The sequence below is a fragment of the Pelophylax lessonae genome, assembly GCF_965119305.1.
Source record: "Pelophylax lessonae genome assembly, chromosome: 6".
Taxonomy (NCBI): domain Eukaryota; kingdom Metazoa; phylum Chordata; class Amphibia; order Anura; family Ranidae; genus Pelophylax; species Pelophylax lessonae.
Window position 1 is genome coordinate 8,753,778 of NC_138773.1, and position 18,139 is coordinate 8,771,916.

General features: G+C 42.1%; 1 protein-coding gene across 1 annotated transcript in view; it reads right to left on the reverse strand.

The window, feature by feature from the left end:
• LOC309558391 (uncharacterized protein) overlaps positions 1 to 18,139 on the reverse strand; it is a gene marked incomplete at its 3' end in the record, with an annotated part of 897,500 nt that overhangs the window by 471,433 nt on the left and 407,928 nt on the right. The gene's annotated exons all lie outside the window — the stretch shown is intronic.

Sequence of the window (18,139 nt, forward strand, 5' to 3'; positions counted from 1 at the left end):
TAAATGAAATCAAAAACATATTTATTAATGTGGATCCTAATGTGAAAAAGCCACCGAGAATATCACAGTCTATAGGTGATAAGTTCTATAAAAGAGACGCTGGTGTTCATGCAAGTAGTTTTGCAGGTAATTGTGTGACCTCCACCATGGGACTTCCACCAGATACACACAGAGTCCGCTTACTAGAAAGGTCAGACCCATTAATTACAGGGGGTCAAACTGAGCAGTATTCCAGCTAGGAACTCCTATATGGGAACAATTCCAGCATTCCACAGGACACCAGACTTCAGGCTAATAAAGATCCTTCTGTGGTCCAGCTCCCAAATATTTAGGACACACTTAGCCAAAGAAGCAGGATCAAACAGGCATATAAAGAGAGACAACGAGAAGAACTCTCATGGTGTAGTATCTCCAATAAACATTAGATAAGGACAATAGATAATGCACTTACTACAGATCTTCATAAGACGTGGCAGTAAATAAAGTACAGTGGTACAAACGCGGTTTCCAGCAAGGGGAAGCTTCTTCCGCGTTCCACCTGCGTTCCAGGAAACCGGAAGTGGCGTATTGTGATCCCAAGTCCAGATGTGTTTCGTCAGCACACAGCCAATGTTTGTAGGGATTCACTTTGTTTATGATATTGCGAGGTTATGACTGGCTCCTGTGGGTGCGTGCACCAAGAATTCCACCACCTCCAGGTTTTCCTGCCTATTAAAGATGCTCTGGTGCCCTATAGCTTACTGCCATAGTTGGCGGTTGTAAAATGGCAGTTTTTTTGCATGCTATCTTGTCATGTTGAGAAGCAATTTTTGGATACTAATACTTTACTGTGTATGAGGATTTATTGCTTCTCCTATTATTGCTGACAGTGACATCTTGAATCAAATGTGCTTCTAGAGGGTTCTATCATATTGGTGCTTTTTGTTTTGTAGTTATTTTTACAGGGGGCTGTTGCCTTATAAGGAGTTTATGTGCAATCTCCATTACTCTGTTGTCCGATGAGGAGTTATGTATAAATCTCCATTAGTAATTGTAAATAGATAGATGTAAATAAATGTACACATTTTTGATTTCAAACTCATATTTGCTATAGGATGGTAGATTTGTAAGTTGTGTAACCCAGACGGACCGGCAGTAGTTAACAAGTCCGTTTAAAAAGCCAGCCTGCTATTTACACTTAAACACATAAAAGGATAAGTCTGTTTGAAGGACGAGCTGTTTTTCTACCCGGGAGGTGGCCTGCTAATATGCAAAATAGTATCACTCTGTAATTAAATTCCTGTGAGCCAGACATCCTGGGGCCAATGCAATAGGGTGAATAGACCATGTCATGTCTGCCCTTAATTCAGCCTCCATATCAAAGAACTCTCATTAAGATATGCAATGAAGATGGACAATCTGTTGAGGGTTGGACAATGTGCCCCGGATATGAACCTTGCATATCTTAAATTTCAATTTCAGAGCAAATCAACATGTATAATTCAATTCTCCCTCCATCAGAGAGGAGGGGTTAGCAAGGGGCTGAATTATGCTAAGCTAGGCAAGAAGGGAGTTGTCCAATCCTGAACGAGATACGCCCAGGGGGAGGAACAGGGCAGGATAGTTGAACCAATCAGGATAGCCCTATACCAAGTCTATGGGATAGAGGTGTATATTATTGCAAGGTGAGCAGAGAGGGAGGGAGAGCTATGGACCTGAGAAGGGGACCCCATGTCATCTTAACCACTGGTAAATATCAGGGCACCTCCTAGCACTTAAATGTATACATGTATGTAGTATTTGTTGTCTGTCTTGCGGGGCATATCATAATAATTTGAATCCCATGCGCTACATGTGTTCAGTTAAACTTTGAATATTTTCCTGTTTGTATATGTACTAGAGATAAAATTGTTGTGAATTAATTTCGGCTTCAAGGCTACTTATCAATAAATTCATATTGCTGTCTTGAAACTGTTACTCATGGTCAAAGAACTCTAATTTAACCCGAATATTGTCTGAGGTAAATGAAATCTCATATCTTCCGGGTAACAGGGCGTTGCTTCCAATATTGGGAAGTTGGTCAAAAATTTAGTTTTTTGGTATATTAAACATTGTTGTTTGCTATGTAAGGTACTTTGAGAAAGGTGGAGTGCACCCCAATGAAAAGTCAGACACTCGCTAAAGGGCAACTAAAGTCCCCTGTGTATTGCGCCCCCCCCCAGTGGTACCATTATGCCAGATGTGCCAAAGGGCTCTGCCCAGTCTTCAGGTCCTCGTAAAACCTTCCAGCACATCTGAATATGGTATGTGTAGAAAAATCACAAACACAGCACTGTAATAACACTAGAACTATGATAATAAACAGGTCTAAAATATGTAAAGTGCCCATATCAGTCCAATATATAAAGAGTCAAAATAGAATAAACATGTTCTGTACCACTCCAAAACACAATAAACTTGTGGATTGAGAATCCCTGTGTATTCAGCCTGGGCAAGGTGCTCTGGCAGTTGATGAGAGCTGGTATTGCACTGATCTTTGTGGGACAGATCAATTTTATCCTGGGAGCCATTTCCTAACGGAACTGTCTTTGGCATTTGGCCAATCCAGAGAAGCGGATGAGCCCAGAATATTGCACCACCACAATAGCGTCACTTGGGGGGGGGCATGGCCCCAACAAAATTAGTCTGTGCCCCCTCATGTGCCCCCCCAATTAATTATGAGCACATACACTGTAACACTGACTGTCACATAATGGGATCTTCTGTCCCGCCTCCGCGCAGCACCTCTATAAACACACAGCAGGCCGGCGGGCGGGCTGGGCGGCGCCCCGACGAGCGGGCGGAGGGGGGCGTGCACAGCGGAGCAGCATGACATCAGGGAGAGTGCGTGGCACGCATCTGCGCAGTGCGCACCAAGCACCAGCCCGCCCCAGCCTGGCCGCAAGCGGGCACGGGAGTAGCGTGACTGGCGGGCAACCGGGCGTCACTGTCCACACTGTGTGTCTGTCCTGTCGGGACTCGGGGACCGGGACAGGACGCCGGGACGGTCGGGACCGGACCAGACAGTGAGGCGGCCGCAAGACACACACACGCTGGCGTCTGGCAGCAAGCATAGGCCAGCCCAGTGAGCCAGCAAGCCAAGGCCAAGTAGAGGAGTGAGGAGCCAAGCCAGCAGCCACCAGCAGGACACGAGGAGCAGCCGCAGGCCAGCATCAGCTTAGAGGTGGCACTGGCAGCCTCAGCCTGCCTGGGAGTTGAGTCCACTCACTGCCCAGCCATAATCATTTGTAATAATGCATCATACCACCCTCACACGCACACCCAACAATTGTCAATCAATGTGGACAGTGCTTGACATGCCAAGCTGACAGAATTTTACAGCTGAACAATGCTGTAAAATTCTGTCAGCATACTCAGCATGTCAGCCCACATTGTCATTTTCAGGGGTATGAGGGTGGTATGAGATGCAAATGTGCAATGCACATTGAGTCCACTGCACATTTGCATCTCATACCACCCTCACCCCTGAAAATGACAATGTGGGCTGACATGCTGACCGAATTTATTTTACAGCTGAGCTGAACTGCTCCACTAGTGCGAGTGCCACCTCTAAAAGCGATGTCCCCGGGCCTGTTCCTTGTGTGCTGGCTCACTGTGTCTGCTTCCATTGCTGTGCACTGCTGCCTCGCCTTACAGGTGACTCCGCTAATGCTGTCCGCATGCTCTGGGCCTATTTTTCACAAATGTTTTATGCTATTGAAGGCCCAGAGTGTGTGGATGACATCAGTGGAGTCACCGGTAAGGCGAGGCAGCAGCACGCAGCAGAGGAGCCAGACACAGCCAGCACGCAAGGAGCAGGCCCAGGGACATCAGTTTTAGAGGTGGCAGGTAAGTGGAGCAGTGAGTCCACTGCACATTTGCATCTCATACCACCCTCACCCCTGAAAATGTGGGCTGACATGCTGACCGAATTTATTTTACAGCTGAGCTAAACTGCTCCACTAGTGCGAGTGCCATCTCTAAAACCGATGTCCCCAGGCCTGCTCCTTGTGTGCTGGCTCACTGTGTCTGGTTCCATTGCTGCGTACTGCTGCCTCGCCTTACAGGTGACTCCGCTAATGCTGTCCGCATGCTCTGGGCCTTCAAATATATAAACATGAAATATTCGTGACTGATGCCCATTGTCAGGATATATATATATAAATTGCATTTTATAGTTGGCCCCCCTACTTTTGTCCCTGTCCCCCCATGTGCCCCCCCCCCCCTAAATATGAAAGCTGGAGACGCCACTGCACCACCAATATCATCTCTGTGGTGTTGGGACTGTTGTGGTATTTTAAGATGGAAGTCTTCCTTTCCATCTTCTTTATTGCTGCCATGTAACCTTATGGAAATTTGAGTTGCTGAAGCTGGGCACTGATTTATATGAATATAGTATAAATACAGCACAATCACATCTCACCTGTGTATATCCAAAAGTGGCTACACATGTGTAAATATTTCTAAAGTGTGAGTCAATAATGATACATAGTGACCGAATCACATACACAAACTCAGAGTAAAATGAACATATTGTACAATGTATCTGTTTAAAACGTGACTATTACCAAAACAAAAGAAATAAAAGAAATCTAAGGCCTCCAGTAATATTCAATCAGTTCTAAAATGAATGAGTATTCCTGCCACCTCTGTGTGAAATGATTAACTCAGGAACAGGAGCTCGAAACCAAAGCACCACCAGTGACTCCTAGCAGCTCACCTCCAACTTTGACTCCTGTTTCACCAGAGAGGGAAAGTACGCTGTTCCCCGTTAGGGATAATCCGGCTCAGAATGGATGGGTGGATGTCTCTGGATGTGTCAAGATCTCAATGTATCCTCATACATAACAATCAACCATAGGGAACAAAAACAGCATATCTAGTGCTCTCTGTAAAAACGTTTATTTTGACCACCTTCACTAAATCCCCCCCCCCCCATGTCCAATGGGAGAGGGACTTTGGGAAGCCCTTTCTCCCATCGGAATGGCAAAAAGCTCTCTCCATAACGTTTAAGGCCACTAAATGCTCAAACCTATGGGAAATGACACACAAACTGAACCTCAGATGGTATCTCACCCCAACAAGAATAGCTAGATTCTCTCCACAGATGTCCTCTCTCTGCTGGAGGGGGTGTGGACCGCTTACTGGAAAGATATCTTCATCCTTATTAACCAAACGCTGGGAACCACTCTTCCTTTGTCCTCAGCTATGGCATTATGCTCTCTGGGGATAGAGAAAGTGTACCCCCAATTCAGGACGGTTCTAGTCCACATTTTGTTGGCAGCCCGTCTAACGATCCTGCGCCACTGGAAAACACTAGACTCCCTTCAAGTAGACCAAACCATGCAAATCATGCGCACCCATGCCTCGTATGAGATGATGTTTGCTTCCTCCGAGAACAGATTCCAACTGTGTGCTAAATTGTGGGAACCCTGGACATCCCAGTATGCCTCTACTTAGTTGTGACTGTGTACTTTCCTCACCCCTGCCCTCCTTTCCTGTACCCCCTTTGTTTGCCCCTACAGTTTGAAGTCGGTGACCACACCTGAATCTATGTATATGGAAGGCAAGCTCGGCTTCCTCCAGTCTTGACTGATCGCGCGTTGTCCTGGCCCTGGTCTTCCCGACCACTTTGAGAGACTCGGGCTGGGGCTAGGACGGGTGCGGTGTGAGGTTGCGCTCCCTGTAGACAGATTGCCACAATGTACGTTGAAATGTCCACGACTCTGTTCATTATTTACATGTGGTTGCGTGACTGATTTCCTGTTTTCATTTGTTATGCTGACCTGTGAGTCATACACCCTTCATGACTGTTTATGTTTTATGTTTTTTCTTTCTTGAAACTCAAATAAAAATTTATTGAAATTTAAAAACGTTTATTTTGGCACAAATATATATAAAAAAAAAGAGCTCACTTAAATTGTACAGCATTAAGCGGTGCTAGCTGTAATAGGCTTGTAATATAAATCTACTGGCTCACAGCCATTTGATCGGTGATGGTCGTGGGTAAAATCAAATGTCAGCTCCTGCCCTCCAGACACGTTGCGTCTTCAAAAATACTTTTATAGTGAACCGTTGATTGGAGTATTGGCCCTTTTCATACCTTGGATTTGCTGGCACTATTTCACCTCTTTGTTTTATCGTTCAATAGTTTTTATTGAAGATTTACATTACAACAAACAAAAGGTGTAAATAAACTTGCAAAGAATATTGTTCCAAGTAAAGAGATACAGAACAGCCAACCACATTGATAATTCGTAAACAGTAACAAGATATATGCATCAAAATATGGGTTCATCATAATAACATCAGCAGGAGTCAATTCACCCTCAACAAAGTCTAAACTGAATTTCAGGGTAGAGCAGGCGTAGAGAGAGGGTGGTACCATTGTGACCATGGCTGCCACAAGGAGAGGGACGTTTGATATTTCCCTCTACTCGAGGCAAACATCATTTCATACATACTATGTGTGTGCACCATATCTAGAACTTCCCTGATTGAGGGGGGTTTTATCTGTTTCCAGTTCCTAGTAATGGTCAGTCTAGCTGCCAAGAGAACGTGGGTGACAATGTGCCTAACAGCTGGTGGAACCGTTTCAATTGTGAGGTTTAACAGGGCTAGTGCCGCAGTAGGTGGTATAGCGGATTTTGTGATATCTGTGAGTATGTGGAAGACATTGTGCCAGTACGTATGGAGGAGCGGGCAGTCCCATAGAATGTGGTAGATGTCACCTAGGTGTCCGCAGTTCCTCCAACATAGTGGAGAGGAGTGTTTATAGAACTTTGCTAATTTGGTAGGCGTTAGGTGCAAACGGAGGGGGATCCTAATCCTTTGTTCCCATAAAGCTGAGCATTTGGTGTGTTTATATGCATGCCTCAGTGTGCTGTTTGCCAATGGCCAGTTGTGAATGATTGGTGTAGATCCGCCTCCCATTGAAGGAGAGGACGCGATTTGGTAAATGTGGATTCGCCTTGTATGGCCAGATATATCAGTGAGATGCCTCTTGATGAAGCGGAAGGGTTGGTTAGGAAATGCCATACATTGCTTGGTAAGCTATAGCACGGGGTTGGGATTGTAGAGAGAAAATGCTTAAGCCTGATATATGAAAAAAGTTTTGAGGCAGGGAGATTGTATTTCACCTCTTTGTTTTATGCAAAGGGCCAACACCTTCTGGTGAGTGGGACATGGAGGTGGAAACCACATCTTGGAAGGGGGTAATTGGCACCAAACATATTATCAATGTTGCACTAAAGTTGATTGTGTTTTGGAGTGGCGCAGAGCACTTTCATTCTATTTGGACTTTTTATATATTTGACTGATACCAGAACCTGTTTACTATCATGGTTCTAGTGTCATTACAGAGCTGTTCCTGTGTTTATTTTTTTTATTTATTTATTTAGCTTTTGGGATGCTTAGACGTCTTATACCAGGAGCTAAACTTAGGTTTGCAACAAGTTTGAGCGCAGGGGATTTTGCGAACATTTAGTTACATTTGCACATGTGCAGGAGATTTCCCGTGTGTACACCAAGACAGCAAAGATTTAGGATTTCCATAATTGTTGTCTTTGTGTATGTGCAGATGTTCAGAAGAAACCTGCATGTGTGCAGATGTGCTACGGGACTTACCCAAAGACCTGCAGCACAGCTGTGCAACTGCAGTAGGGGGAGCAACACAAATGTCATTCTCACCTATAGAAGAAATAAAAATTATTGTACATAAATACATATAAGTATATCCAGAAAGGGGGGGGGAGAGGAAGGGCAACATGACATTTACCTAAGGGTCAGGGTGTGCTTTACCCACTTCTGGACCTGAAGGTTTTACCCCCTTAGTGACCAGGCCATTTTTTGCGATTCGGCACTGCGTTAATTTAACGGAAAATTGTGCGGTCGTACGATGCTGTACCCAAATTAAATGTTTGTCCTTTTTTCCCCACAAATAGAACTTTCTTTTGGTGGTATTTGATCACCTCTGCAATTTTTATTTTTTTCGCTATAAACAAAAAAAGACCGACCATTCTGAAAAAAAAAAGCAAAATTTTTTACTTTCTGCTATATAACATTCCCAATAAAAATAAATAAAATGATTTCATAATTTTAGGCCAATTTATATTCTGCTACATATTATTAGTAAAAAAAAAAAAAACCCAATATGCATATATTGATTGGATTGCGCAAAAGTTACTGCGTCTACAAACGATGCAATATTTTTATAGCATTTTTATTATTATTTTTTTTTTACTAGTAATGGCGGCGATCTGCGATTTTTAGTGGGTCTGCGACATTGCGGTGGACAGATCGGACCCCTAACTGACATTTTTGACAATTGGATTGGTTTGCACAAATTTTATTGCGTCTACAAACTAGGCAAAAGATTTATGCAATTTTTATTTATTTTTTTCATTTTTTTGCTAGTAATGGAGGCGATTAGCGATTTTTAGTGGGACTGCGACATTGTGGCGGACAGATCGGACCCCTAACTGGCACTTTTGACATTTTTGTGGGGACCGGTGACTGATTTTTTTTTAATCAGTGCTAAAAAAATGCACTGTCACTGTACTAATGACACTGGCAGGGAAGGGGTTAACACCAGGGGCGATTAAAGGGTTAAATGTGAGCCTAGGAGGTGTTTACTAACTGTGAGGGGGATTGGCTTGTGAAATCAACACAGAGACCTGTGATCCTAAATAGGAGGAACACAGGAGCTCTGCATTGATTCATAGTTACATAGTTAGTGAAAAAGACATCAGTCCATCCAGTTCAACCAATGATGTGTGTGTGTTTGCTGTTAACCGTACACCGTGTTTACAACAGCAGTGGAGAGCAATCACGTGGAGAGCAAAAATGTGAGAGGTGCACTCACTTCTGTGAGATATCCAATGAGTCAACGATGAAGAAATTTAGGGGTTTGTAAAGGCTATTTCATTTTAAGCATTCTTTTCAGTATTTACTCTTACTGTATATAATACCTAGAATGAGAATATAATCACTAGATTTTGTTTCATTTGTTTTTATTGTATCAAAGAGTAATAAAAATGACAACAAAAGACAGGTTACATGTACCTCCAAAAGGCTTACAGATACAGTAGAGCTAGAAGTATGGCTCCGGTGTTCAGTTTAGCACATGTGGAGCGTTGCAAAGAGTAACATCAAAAGGACAAGAACAGGGAGAACATAAAGAACAAAAAAAGGATAAAAGAATATAGTGACAACAGGTTATGTTGCATAGTATAACCAACAGAGGATAAGGTGACATAAATAGACATCATATCAGTATACAAAATACGTTTAATGGTTCTGAGTACACAGATTCCAAAGATTCCAGTGGTGGTCCAATAGTTTATTGCCCCTACGTTTGTATGCTAATAAACACTCATAAGTATAGTGTCACTTCATTATCTCTATGACCTCGGAAACATTAGGTGATAGGTTCCACTTCCATTGCCTAGTAATAAGCAATCTGGCAGCTAGCAGCATATGAGTTATGATTCTGCGGCAGTTGGTTGGAAATCGATCTATACCCAGAGGAGCTTACATCTTAAAGAAGCTATTGCAGTGATGAGTTATCAAGCTTACTCCTAATGCAGGTGGTCCATCAATATAGCTGGATACTGTGTTCTTCACCTATAGCAGCCCCCTTTACTATAAGGCAAGCAGGCCTACCGGTAATTGGTTGCCCTCAGGACGTGTACACAATGCTATAGGATCTGGCCACCACACCAGGACTTGTGTGAACTGAGGAAAGCAAATAGGTACTTGTGGTTGGCAGACAGGGAGAGTGGTTCAATGACGCTCCAGGTAAAAGGAAGCCAGAGTTCAGAGAATAGTCGATATCTGATCCGAGGTCATACACAAGGAAATGCAATCTAACAGGCAGCTTGATCAGGTATTTAGACATGCTTTCACAAGCATGAGACTGCAAGCTTGGCTGGCTTATATCAGGTTTGGTCTCCACCCAGGGTCTGGCCACATCATTCACCTTACAAGTGGACAGACAGACAAGGGGAACGCCACAGCCAAAACCAGGATGCTGAAACCAGACGTTATGATGGAGCTGGGGCACACATGCTCCTGGCGTGAGCTAATCTAAGATAATCTAAATTATTTTTGAAAAATATTCTATAAATAAGCCAGCGTGGGGAAAATCACCTAATGTCACCCTCTTGTATAAGCAATATACTGTAGATTTTTTTAAACAAGACACTTTATTGGGAATTTCCATTAAATGTGACCGAGGTTGAGGTTGAATCCTGAGTTTGAAAAACAGATTAATAATAGAAATAATAATAATAATTATAATAATAATAATAATTATAATAATAATATGTATTATTAGTATTGTTGTTATTATTATATTTTTTATTTGTTTTTTAAAAAGACAACAAAAATTGTTAATTTCCAATAAATGTGACCCAGGTTGAAGTTGAATCTTGAGTTTGGAAAACAGATTAATAATAATAATAATAATAATAATAATAATAATAATAATAATAATAATAATAACAATAATAACAATAATAATAATAATAATAATAATAATAATAATAATAATAATAATAATTTATTATTATTATTATTATTATTATTCTTATTATTATTATTATTTTACATGCTGCATACTGTATATGATATGTGTTTTTATACTGTTGCTATTATTCTTCTTCTTCTTCTTCTTCTTCTTCTTCTTCTTCTTCTTCTTATTATTATTATTATTATTATTATTATTATTATTATTATTATTATTATTTTATATATACTGTATACTGTATTTATTTATATTTATTATCAGTATATACTGTACCAGAGTGACAAAAAAGAACTGGATATTTTGCATAGCATTTAATACACAGTACCCTTTTTGTAATATTATTTTTCTATTATAATATATGCTGTATAATATGTATCATAACTATTATTATTATTATTATTATTATCAGAGTGATGAAAAATAACCGGATAACATTTAATTCACAGTACCATTTTACACGGTGGCTTTCTTATTTCTATTTTTTTTCCAAAAGATGACTTTTCTTTATCTGGGGAATTAATGATTTCTCTGTAGTAATTTAGAGAATCTATTCTATGTTTCTAAAGGGACACGGAGCTGTGAAATACACAAAGGACATTTATACTCTGTGGGGCCAATTTACTCCAAATCCCTTACTTACATCACAGGACCTGAAGATATATTAGCGCCATGGCTCGGGGACTGGCAGTCCGCCTTCTAAATCAGCTTTTAAATTACAGAGCGAGAGCGAGAGAGAGAGAGAGATTTCTGCTCACTGGAGAATTTGTCTATTTTCTTTAATGTAATGTTTTCATCTCTTCTTATTTCAATGTCTGTATTTTTTCTGCTTTGATGAAAGAAAAATTAATCAGGTACATTAGTGTAGAATCTCTATAGGAATTGTAATCAGGTACATTAGTGTAGGATCTGTATAGGAAATGTAATCAGGTACATTAGTGTAGGATCTGTATAGGAAATGTAATCAGGTACATTAGTGTAGAATCTCTATAGGAATTGTAATCAGGTACATTAGTGTAGGATCTGTATAGGAAATGTAATCAGGTACATTAGTGTAGGATCTGTATAGGAAATGTAATCAGGTACATTAGTGTAGGATCTGTATAAGAAATGTAATCAGGTACATTAGTGTAGAATCTCTATAGGAATTGTAATCAGGTACATTAGCGTAGGATCTGTATAGGAAATGTAATCAGGTACATTAGTGTAGAATCTGTATAGGAAATGTAATCAGGTACATTAGCGTAGGATCTGTATAGGAAATGTAATCAGGTACATTAGCGTAGGATCTGTATAGGAAATGTAATCAGGTACATTAGTGTAGGATCTGTATAAGAAATGTAATCAGGTACATTAGTGTAGGATCTGTATAGGAAATGTAATCAGGTACATTAGTGTAGAATCTGTATAGGAAATGTAGTCTGGTACATTAGTGTAGGATCTGTATAATAAATGTAATCAGGTACATTAGTGTAGGATCTGTATAGGAAATATAATCAGGTACATTAGTGTAGGATCTGTATAGGAAATGTAATCAGGTACATTAGTGTAGAATCTCTATAGGAATTGTAATCAGGTACATTAGTGTAGGATCTGTATAGGAAATGTAATCAGGTACATTAGTGTAGGATCTGTATAGGAAATGTAATCAGGTACATTAGTGTAGGATCTGTATAGGAAATATAATCAGGTACATTAGTGTAGGATCTGTATAGGAAATGTAATCAGGTACATTAGTGTAGAATCTCTATAGGAATTGTAATCAGGTACATTACTGTAGGATCTGTATAGGAAATGTAATCAGGTACATTAGCGTAGGATCTGTATAGGAAATGTAATCAGGTACATTAGTGTAGGATCTGTATAAGAAATGTAATCAGGTACATTAGTGTAGGATCTGTATAAGAAATGTAATCAGGTACATTAGTGTAGGATCTGTATAAGAAATGTAATCAGGTACATTAGTGTAGGATCTGTATAGGAAATGTAATCAGGTACATTAGTGTAGGATCTGTATAGGAAATGTAATCAGGTACATTAGTGTAGAATCTGTATAGGAAATGTAATCAGGTACATTAGTGTAGAATCTGTATAGGAAATGTTGTCAGGTACATTAGTGTAGGATATGTATAGGAAATATAGTCAGGTACATTAGTGTAGGATCTGTATAAGAAATGTAATCAGGTACATTAGTGTAGGATCTGTATATGAAATGTAATCAGGTACATTAGTGTAGGATCTGTATAGGAAATGTATTTAGGTACATTAGTGTAGTATCTGTATAGGAAATGTATTTAGGTACATTAGTGTAGGATCTGTATAGGGTTTCTCAGGTTTCTCTATAATGGGTAAAATAGGTCACCTAGAAGCAATATGAATAAAAAAAATATATATTTTATACACATGCAATAATCTTACCAATAGTGTTGAGCGAACACGGACTGTATTATTCGTGTTCGTACCGAATAATTGGATTTTTTGTACCCGAACACGGACACGGACACTTTACTGTATGTTCGGGTAAAAATCCGTGTTCGGTCGTTTTATTTCCGGGTTTTGCATGCTTTGGCGCTCTTTTCATGGCGGGCTTTCAACAGCCAATCAACAATCGTTTAACTGGTGTGCCTTAAGCCATCCCAGCCATGCCTGCAAATGTCTTAGTAGCTGTGATTGGCCGTCTGAAGCATGTGACCAAGTCTTTATAAGTTCGAGGCAGCCGCAGCGGCGTCATTATGCTGCTTATATCAGGGACAGATCACACATCAACGTGCTGGCTGCTGATTAGGGAAAGATAGGCAGGAAAAAAACATTTGTGTCCGGATAGAATTGAGGGACAGGTCGGAGTGTTTAGGCAGGGCGAGTTGTAGGCATTTTAGGGATAGAGTCTGCTGAATTATAGGGTCAGTGTCTTCTACAAACTACAATCGATATTGCTGTGTGGGGGGTGGGGTGAATCTGCACTCAATCCTGATCTACGATCTCTTCTCAATCCTGTTAGGGACAGAGTCTGCTGAATTTTAGGGAAACTGTGTTCTACAAACTACAATCGATATTGCTGTGTGGTGTGGGATTGGAGATAGGCAGGTGTCAGTGATCCACATCCATTTTTCTGTGTGTGAGCTGCAGTGAACACAATCTTTTTGGGCTGCAGTGAACACAATCTTTTTGGGCTGCAGTGAACACAATCTTTTTGGGCTGCAGTGAACACAATCTTTTTGGGCTGCAGTGAACACAATCTTTTTGGGGTGCAGTGAACAAAATCTTTTTGGGGTGCAGTGAACACAATCCTTTTTGGTGTGCAGTGAACACAATCTTTGTGGGGTGCAGTGAACAAAATCCTTTGTGGGGTGCAGTGAACACAATCTTTTTGGGGTGCAGTGAACAAAATCCTTTTTGGGGTGCAGTGAACAACATCCTTTTTGGGGTGCAGTGAACACAATCTTTTTGGGGTGCAGTGAACAAAATCCTTTGTGGGGTGCAGTGAACACAATCTTTTTGGGGTGCAGTGAACACAATCTTTTTGGGGTGGAGTGAACAACATCCTTTTTGGGGTGCAGTGAACAAAATCCTTTTTGGGGTGCAGTGAACAAAATCATTTTTGGGGTTCAGTGAACACAATCTTTGTGGGGTGCAGTGAACACAATCTTTTTGGGGTGGAGTGAACAACATCCTTTTTGGGGTGCAGTGAACAACATCCTTTTTGGGGTGCAGTGAACACAATCTTTTTGGGGTGCAGTGAACACAATCTTTGTGGGGTACAGTGAACAGAATCTTTGTGGGGTGCAGTGAACACAATCTTTGGGGGGTACAGTGAACACAATCTTTTTGGGGTGCAGTGAACACAATCTTTGTGGGGTGCAGTGAACACAATCTTTTTGGGGTGGAGTGAACAAAATCATTTTTGGGGTGCAGTGAACAACATCCTTTTTGGGGTGCAGTGATCAAAATCCTTTTTGGGGTGCAGTGAACACAATCTTTTTGGGGTGCAGTGAACAAAATCCTTTGTGGGGTGCAGTGAACAGAATCTTTGTGGGGTGCAGTGAACACAATCTTTGGGGGGGTACAGTGAACACAATCTTTTTGGGGTGCAGTGAACACAATCTTTGTGGGGTACAGTGAACAGAATCTTTGTGGGGTGCAGTGAACACAATCTTTGGGGGGTACAGTGAACACAATCTTTTTGGGGTGCAGTGAACACAATCTTTGGGGGGTACAGTGAACACAATCTTTTTGGGGTGCAGTGAACACAATCTTTGTGGGGTGCAGTGAACACAATCTTTGGGGGGTACAGTGAACACAATCTTTTTGGGGTGCAGTGAACAACATCCTTTTAGGGTGCAGTGAACACAATCTTTGTGGGGTGCAGTGAACAACATCCTTTTAGGGTGCAGTGAACACAATCTTTGTGGGGTACAGTGAACAGAATCTTTGTGGGGTGCAGTGAACACAATCTTTGGGGGGTACAGTGAACACAATCTTTGTGAGGTGCAGTGAACACAATCTTTGTGGGGTGCAGTGAACACAATCATTGTGGGGTGCAGTGAACTCAATCTTTGTGGGGTACAGTGAACACAATCTCATACTTCTGAAGGTTTGAGGGTGCTGCCTGTTCCATACTCCCCCTACTCCTCATCTAGCCTTTTAGGGGTACAAACAATAGTAATTGGGGCCTAGTGTGGTTGTGTACGTGTGATATACATACACTTTTTTTGGATCATATTTTCTATTCCGCTATTTAATCAAAAACCTTTGGGGATCAGTTAAATTGGGGGATAGTCTGTGTTGGTACGTGTGAGAGAGATCCACCTTTCCAAGTTGTTGGGGTTCATCTCATACTTCTGAAGGTTTGAGGGTGCTGCCTGTTCCATACCCCCCCTACTCCTCATCTAGCCTTTTAGGGGTACAAACAATAGTAATTGGGGCCTAGTGTGGTTGTGTACGTGTGATATACATACACTTTTTTTGGATCATATTTTCTATTCCGCTATTTAATCAAAAACCTTTGGGGATCAGTTAAATTGGGGGATAGTCTGTGTTGGTACGTGTGAGAGAGATCCACCTTTCCAAGTTTTTGGGGTTCATCTCATACTTCTGAAGATTTGAGGGTGCTGCCTGTTCCATACCCCCCCTACTCCTCATCTAGCCTTTTAGGGGTACAAACAATAGTAATTGGGGCCTAGTGTGGTTGTGTACGTGTGATATACATACACTTTTTTTGGATCATATTTTCTATTCCGCTATTTAATCAAAAACCTTTGGGGATCAGTTAAATTGGGGGATAGTCTGTGTTGGTACGTGTGAGAGAGATCCACCTTTCCAAGTTGTTGGGGTTCATCTCATACTTCTGAAGGTTTGAGGGTGCTGCCTGTTCCATACTCCCCCTACTCCTAGCCTTTTAGGGGTACAAACAATAGTAATTGGGGCCTAGTGTGGTTGTGTACGTGTGATATACATACACTTTTTTTGGATCATATTTTCTATTCCGCTATTTAATCAAAAACCTTTGGGGATCAGTTAAATTGGGGGATAGTCTGTGTTGGTACGTGTGAGAGAGATCCACCTTTCCAAGTTGTTGGGGTTCATCTCATACTTCTGAAGGTTTGAGGGTGCTGCCTGTTCCATACTCCCCCTACTCCTAGCCTTTTAGGGGTACAAACAATAGTAATTGGGGCCTAGTGTGGTTGTGTACGTGTGATATACATACACTTTTTTTGGATCATATTTTCTATTCCGCTATTTAATCAAAAACCTTTGGGGATCAGTTAAATTGGGGGATAGTCTGTGTTGGTACGTGTGAGAGAGATCCACCTTTCCAAGTTTTTGGGGTTCATCTCATACTTCTGAAGATTTGAGGGTGCTGCCTGTTCCATACCCCCCCTACTCCTCATCTAGCCTTTTAGGGGTACAAACAATAGTAATTGGGGCCTAGTGTGGTTGTGTACGTGTGATATACATACACTTTTTTTGGATCATATTTTCTATTCCGCTATTTAATCAAAAACCTTTGGGGATCAGTTAAATTGGGGGATAGTCTGTGTTGGTACGTGTGAGAGAGATCCACCTTTCCAAGTTTTTGGGGTTCATCTCATACTTCTGAAGATTTGAGGGTGCTGCCTGTTCCATACCCCCCCTACTCCTCATCTAGCCTTTTAGGGGTACAAACAATAGTAATTGGGGCCTAGTGTGGTTGTGTACGTGTGATATACATACACTTTTTTTGGATCATATTTTCTATTCCGCTATTTAATCAAAAACCTTTGGGGATCAGTTAAATTGGGGGATAGTCTGTGTTGGTACGTGTGAGAGAGATCCACCTTTCCAAGTTGTTGGGGTTCATCTCATACTTCTGAAGGTTTGAGGGTGCTGCCTGTTCCATACCCCCCCTACTCCTCATCTAGCCTTTTAGGGGTACAAACAATAGTAATTGGGGCCTAGTGTGGTTGTGTACGTGTGATATACATACACTTTTTTTGGATCATATTTTCTATTCCGCTATTTAATCAAAAACCTTTGGGGATCAGTTAAATTGGGGGATAGTCTGTGCTGATAGCTTAACTATCCCACTTCTATGCCTCCTTGAAAAAACAATTCGGGCGATGATGGAAGAGGATGTGGCACAGGATGAGGAGGAGGAGGAGGATGAAGAGGTAACATTTCCAAGGCTTTCAGGGCAGTCATTCGCAAGGGGCTCCGAGGGTGGGTTCCTGCACACGCAAACGCCAGGGACGCAATTGTCCAGCAGGGGCACAGTTCTGGAGGATGAGGAGGATGAGGAGGAGGAGGAGCTGGAGGAGGAGATGGAACCATGTTCACAGCAGGGTGGCACCCAGGCCAGCTCATGGCCATCACTGGTGCGTGGCTGGGGGGATACAGAGGACACGGACGATACACCTCCCACAGAGGACAGCCTTTCGTTGCCTCTGGGCAGCCTGGCACACATGAGCGATTACATGCTGCAGTGTCTCCACAACGACCGCCGAGTTGCCCACATTCTAACTTGTGCTGATTACTGGGTGGCCACGCTGCTGGATCCCCGTTACAAGGACAACGTACCGTCCTTAATTCACTCACTGGAGCGCGATCGCAAGATGCGCGAGTACAAGCGCACGCTGGTAGACGCCATGCTGCTGGCATTCCCATCTGACAGCGGGGCCACAGTGGAAGCACAAGGCAGAGGAGGAGGAGGAGGAGGTCGCCAACGCAACCAGGGCACCGCCAGCACCTCAGAAGGCAGGGTTAGCATGGCCGAAATGTGGAAAAGCTTTGTCAGCACGCCACAACAAACAGCAGCACCAGCAGCTCAGATGGAACGTCTTAGCAGGAGGCAGCATTTTACCAACATGGTGGAGCAGTATGTGTGCACACGCCTACATGTAGTGAATGATGGGTCTGCCCCCTTCAACTTCTGGGTCTCCAAATTGGGCACATGGCCTGAGCTTGCCCTTTACGCCTTGGAGGTGCTGGCGTGCCCTGCAGCCAGTGTATTATCTGAACGGGTATTTAGCACGGCTGGGGGCGTTATAACAGACAAGCGCAGCCGCCTGTCCAGAGACAATGTGGACAAGCTCACGTTCATTAAAATGAACCAGGCATGGA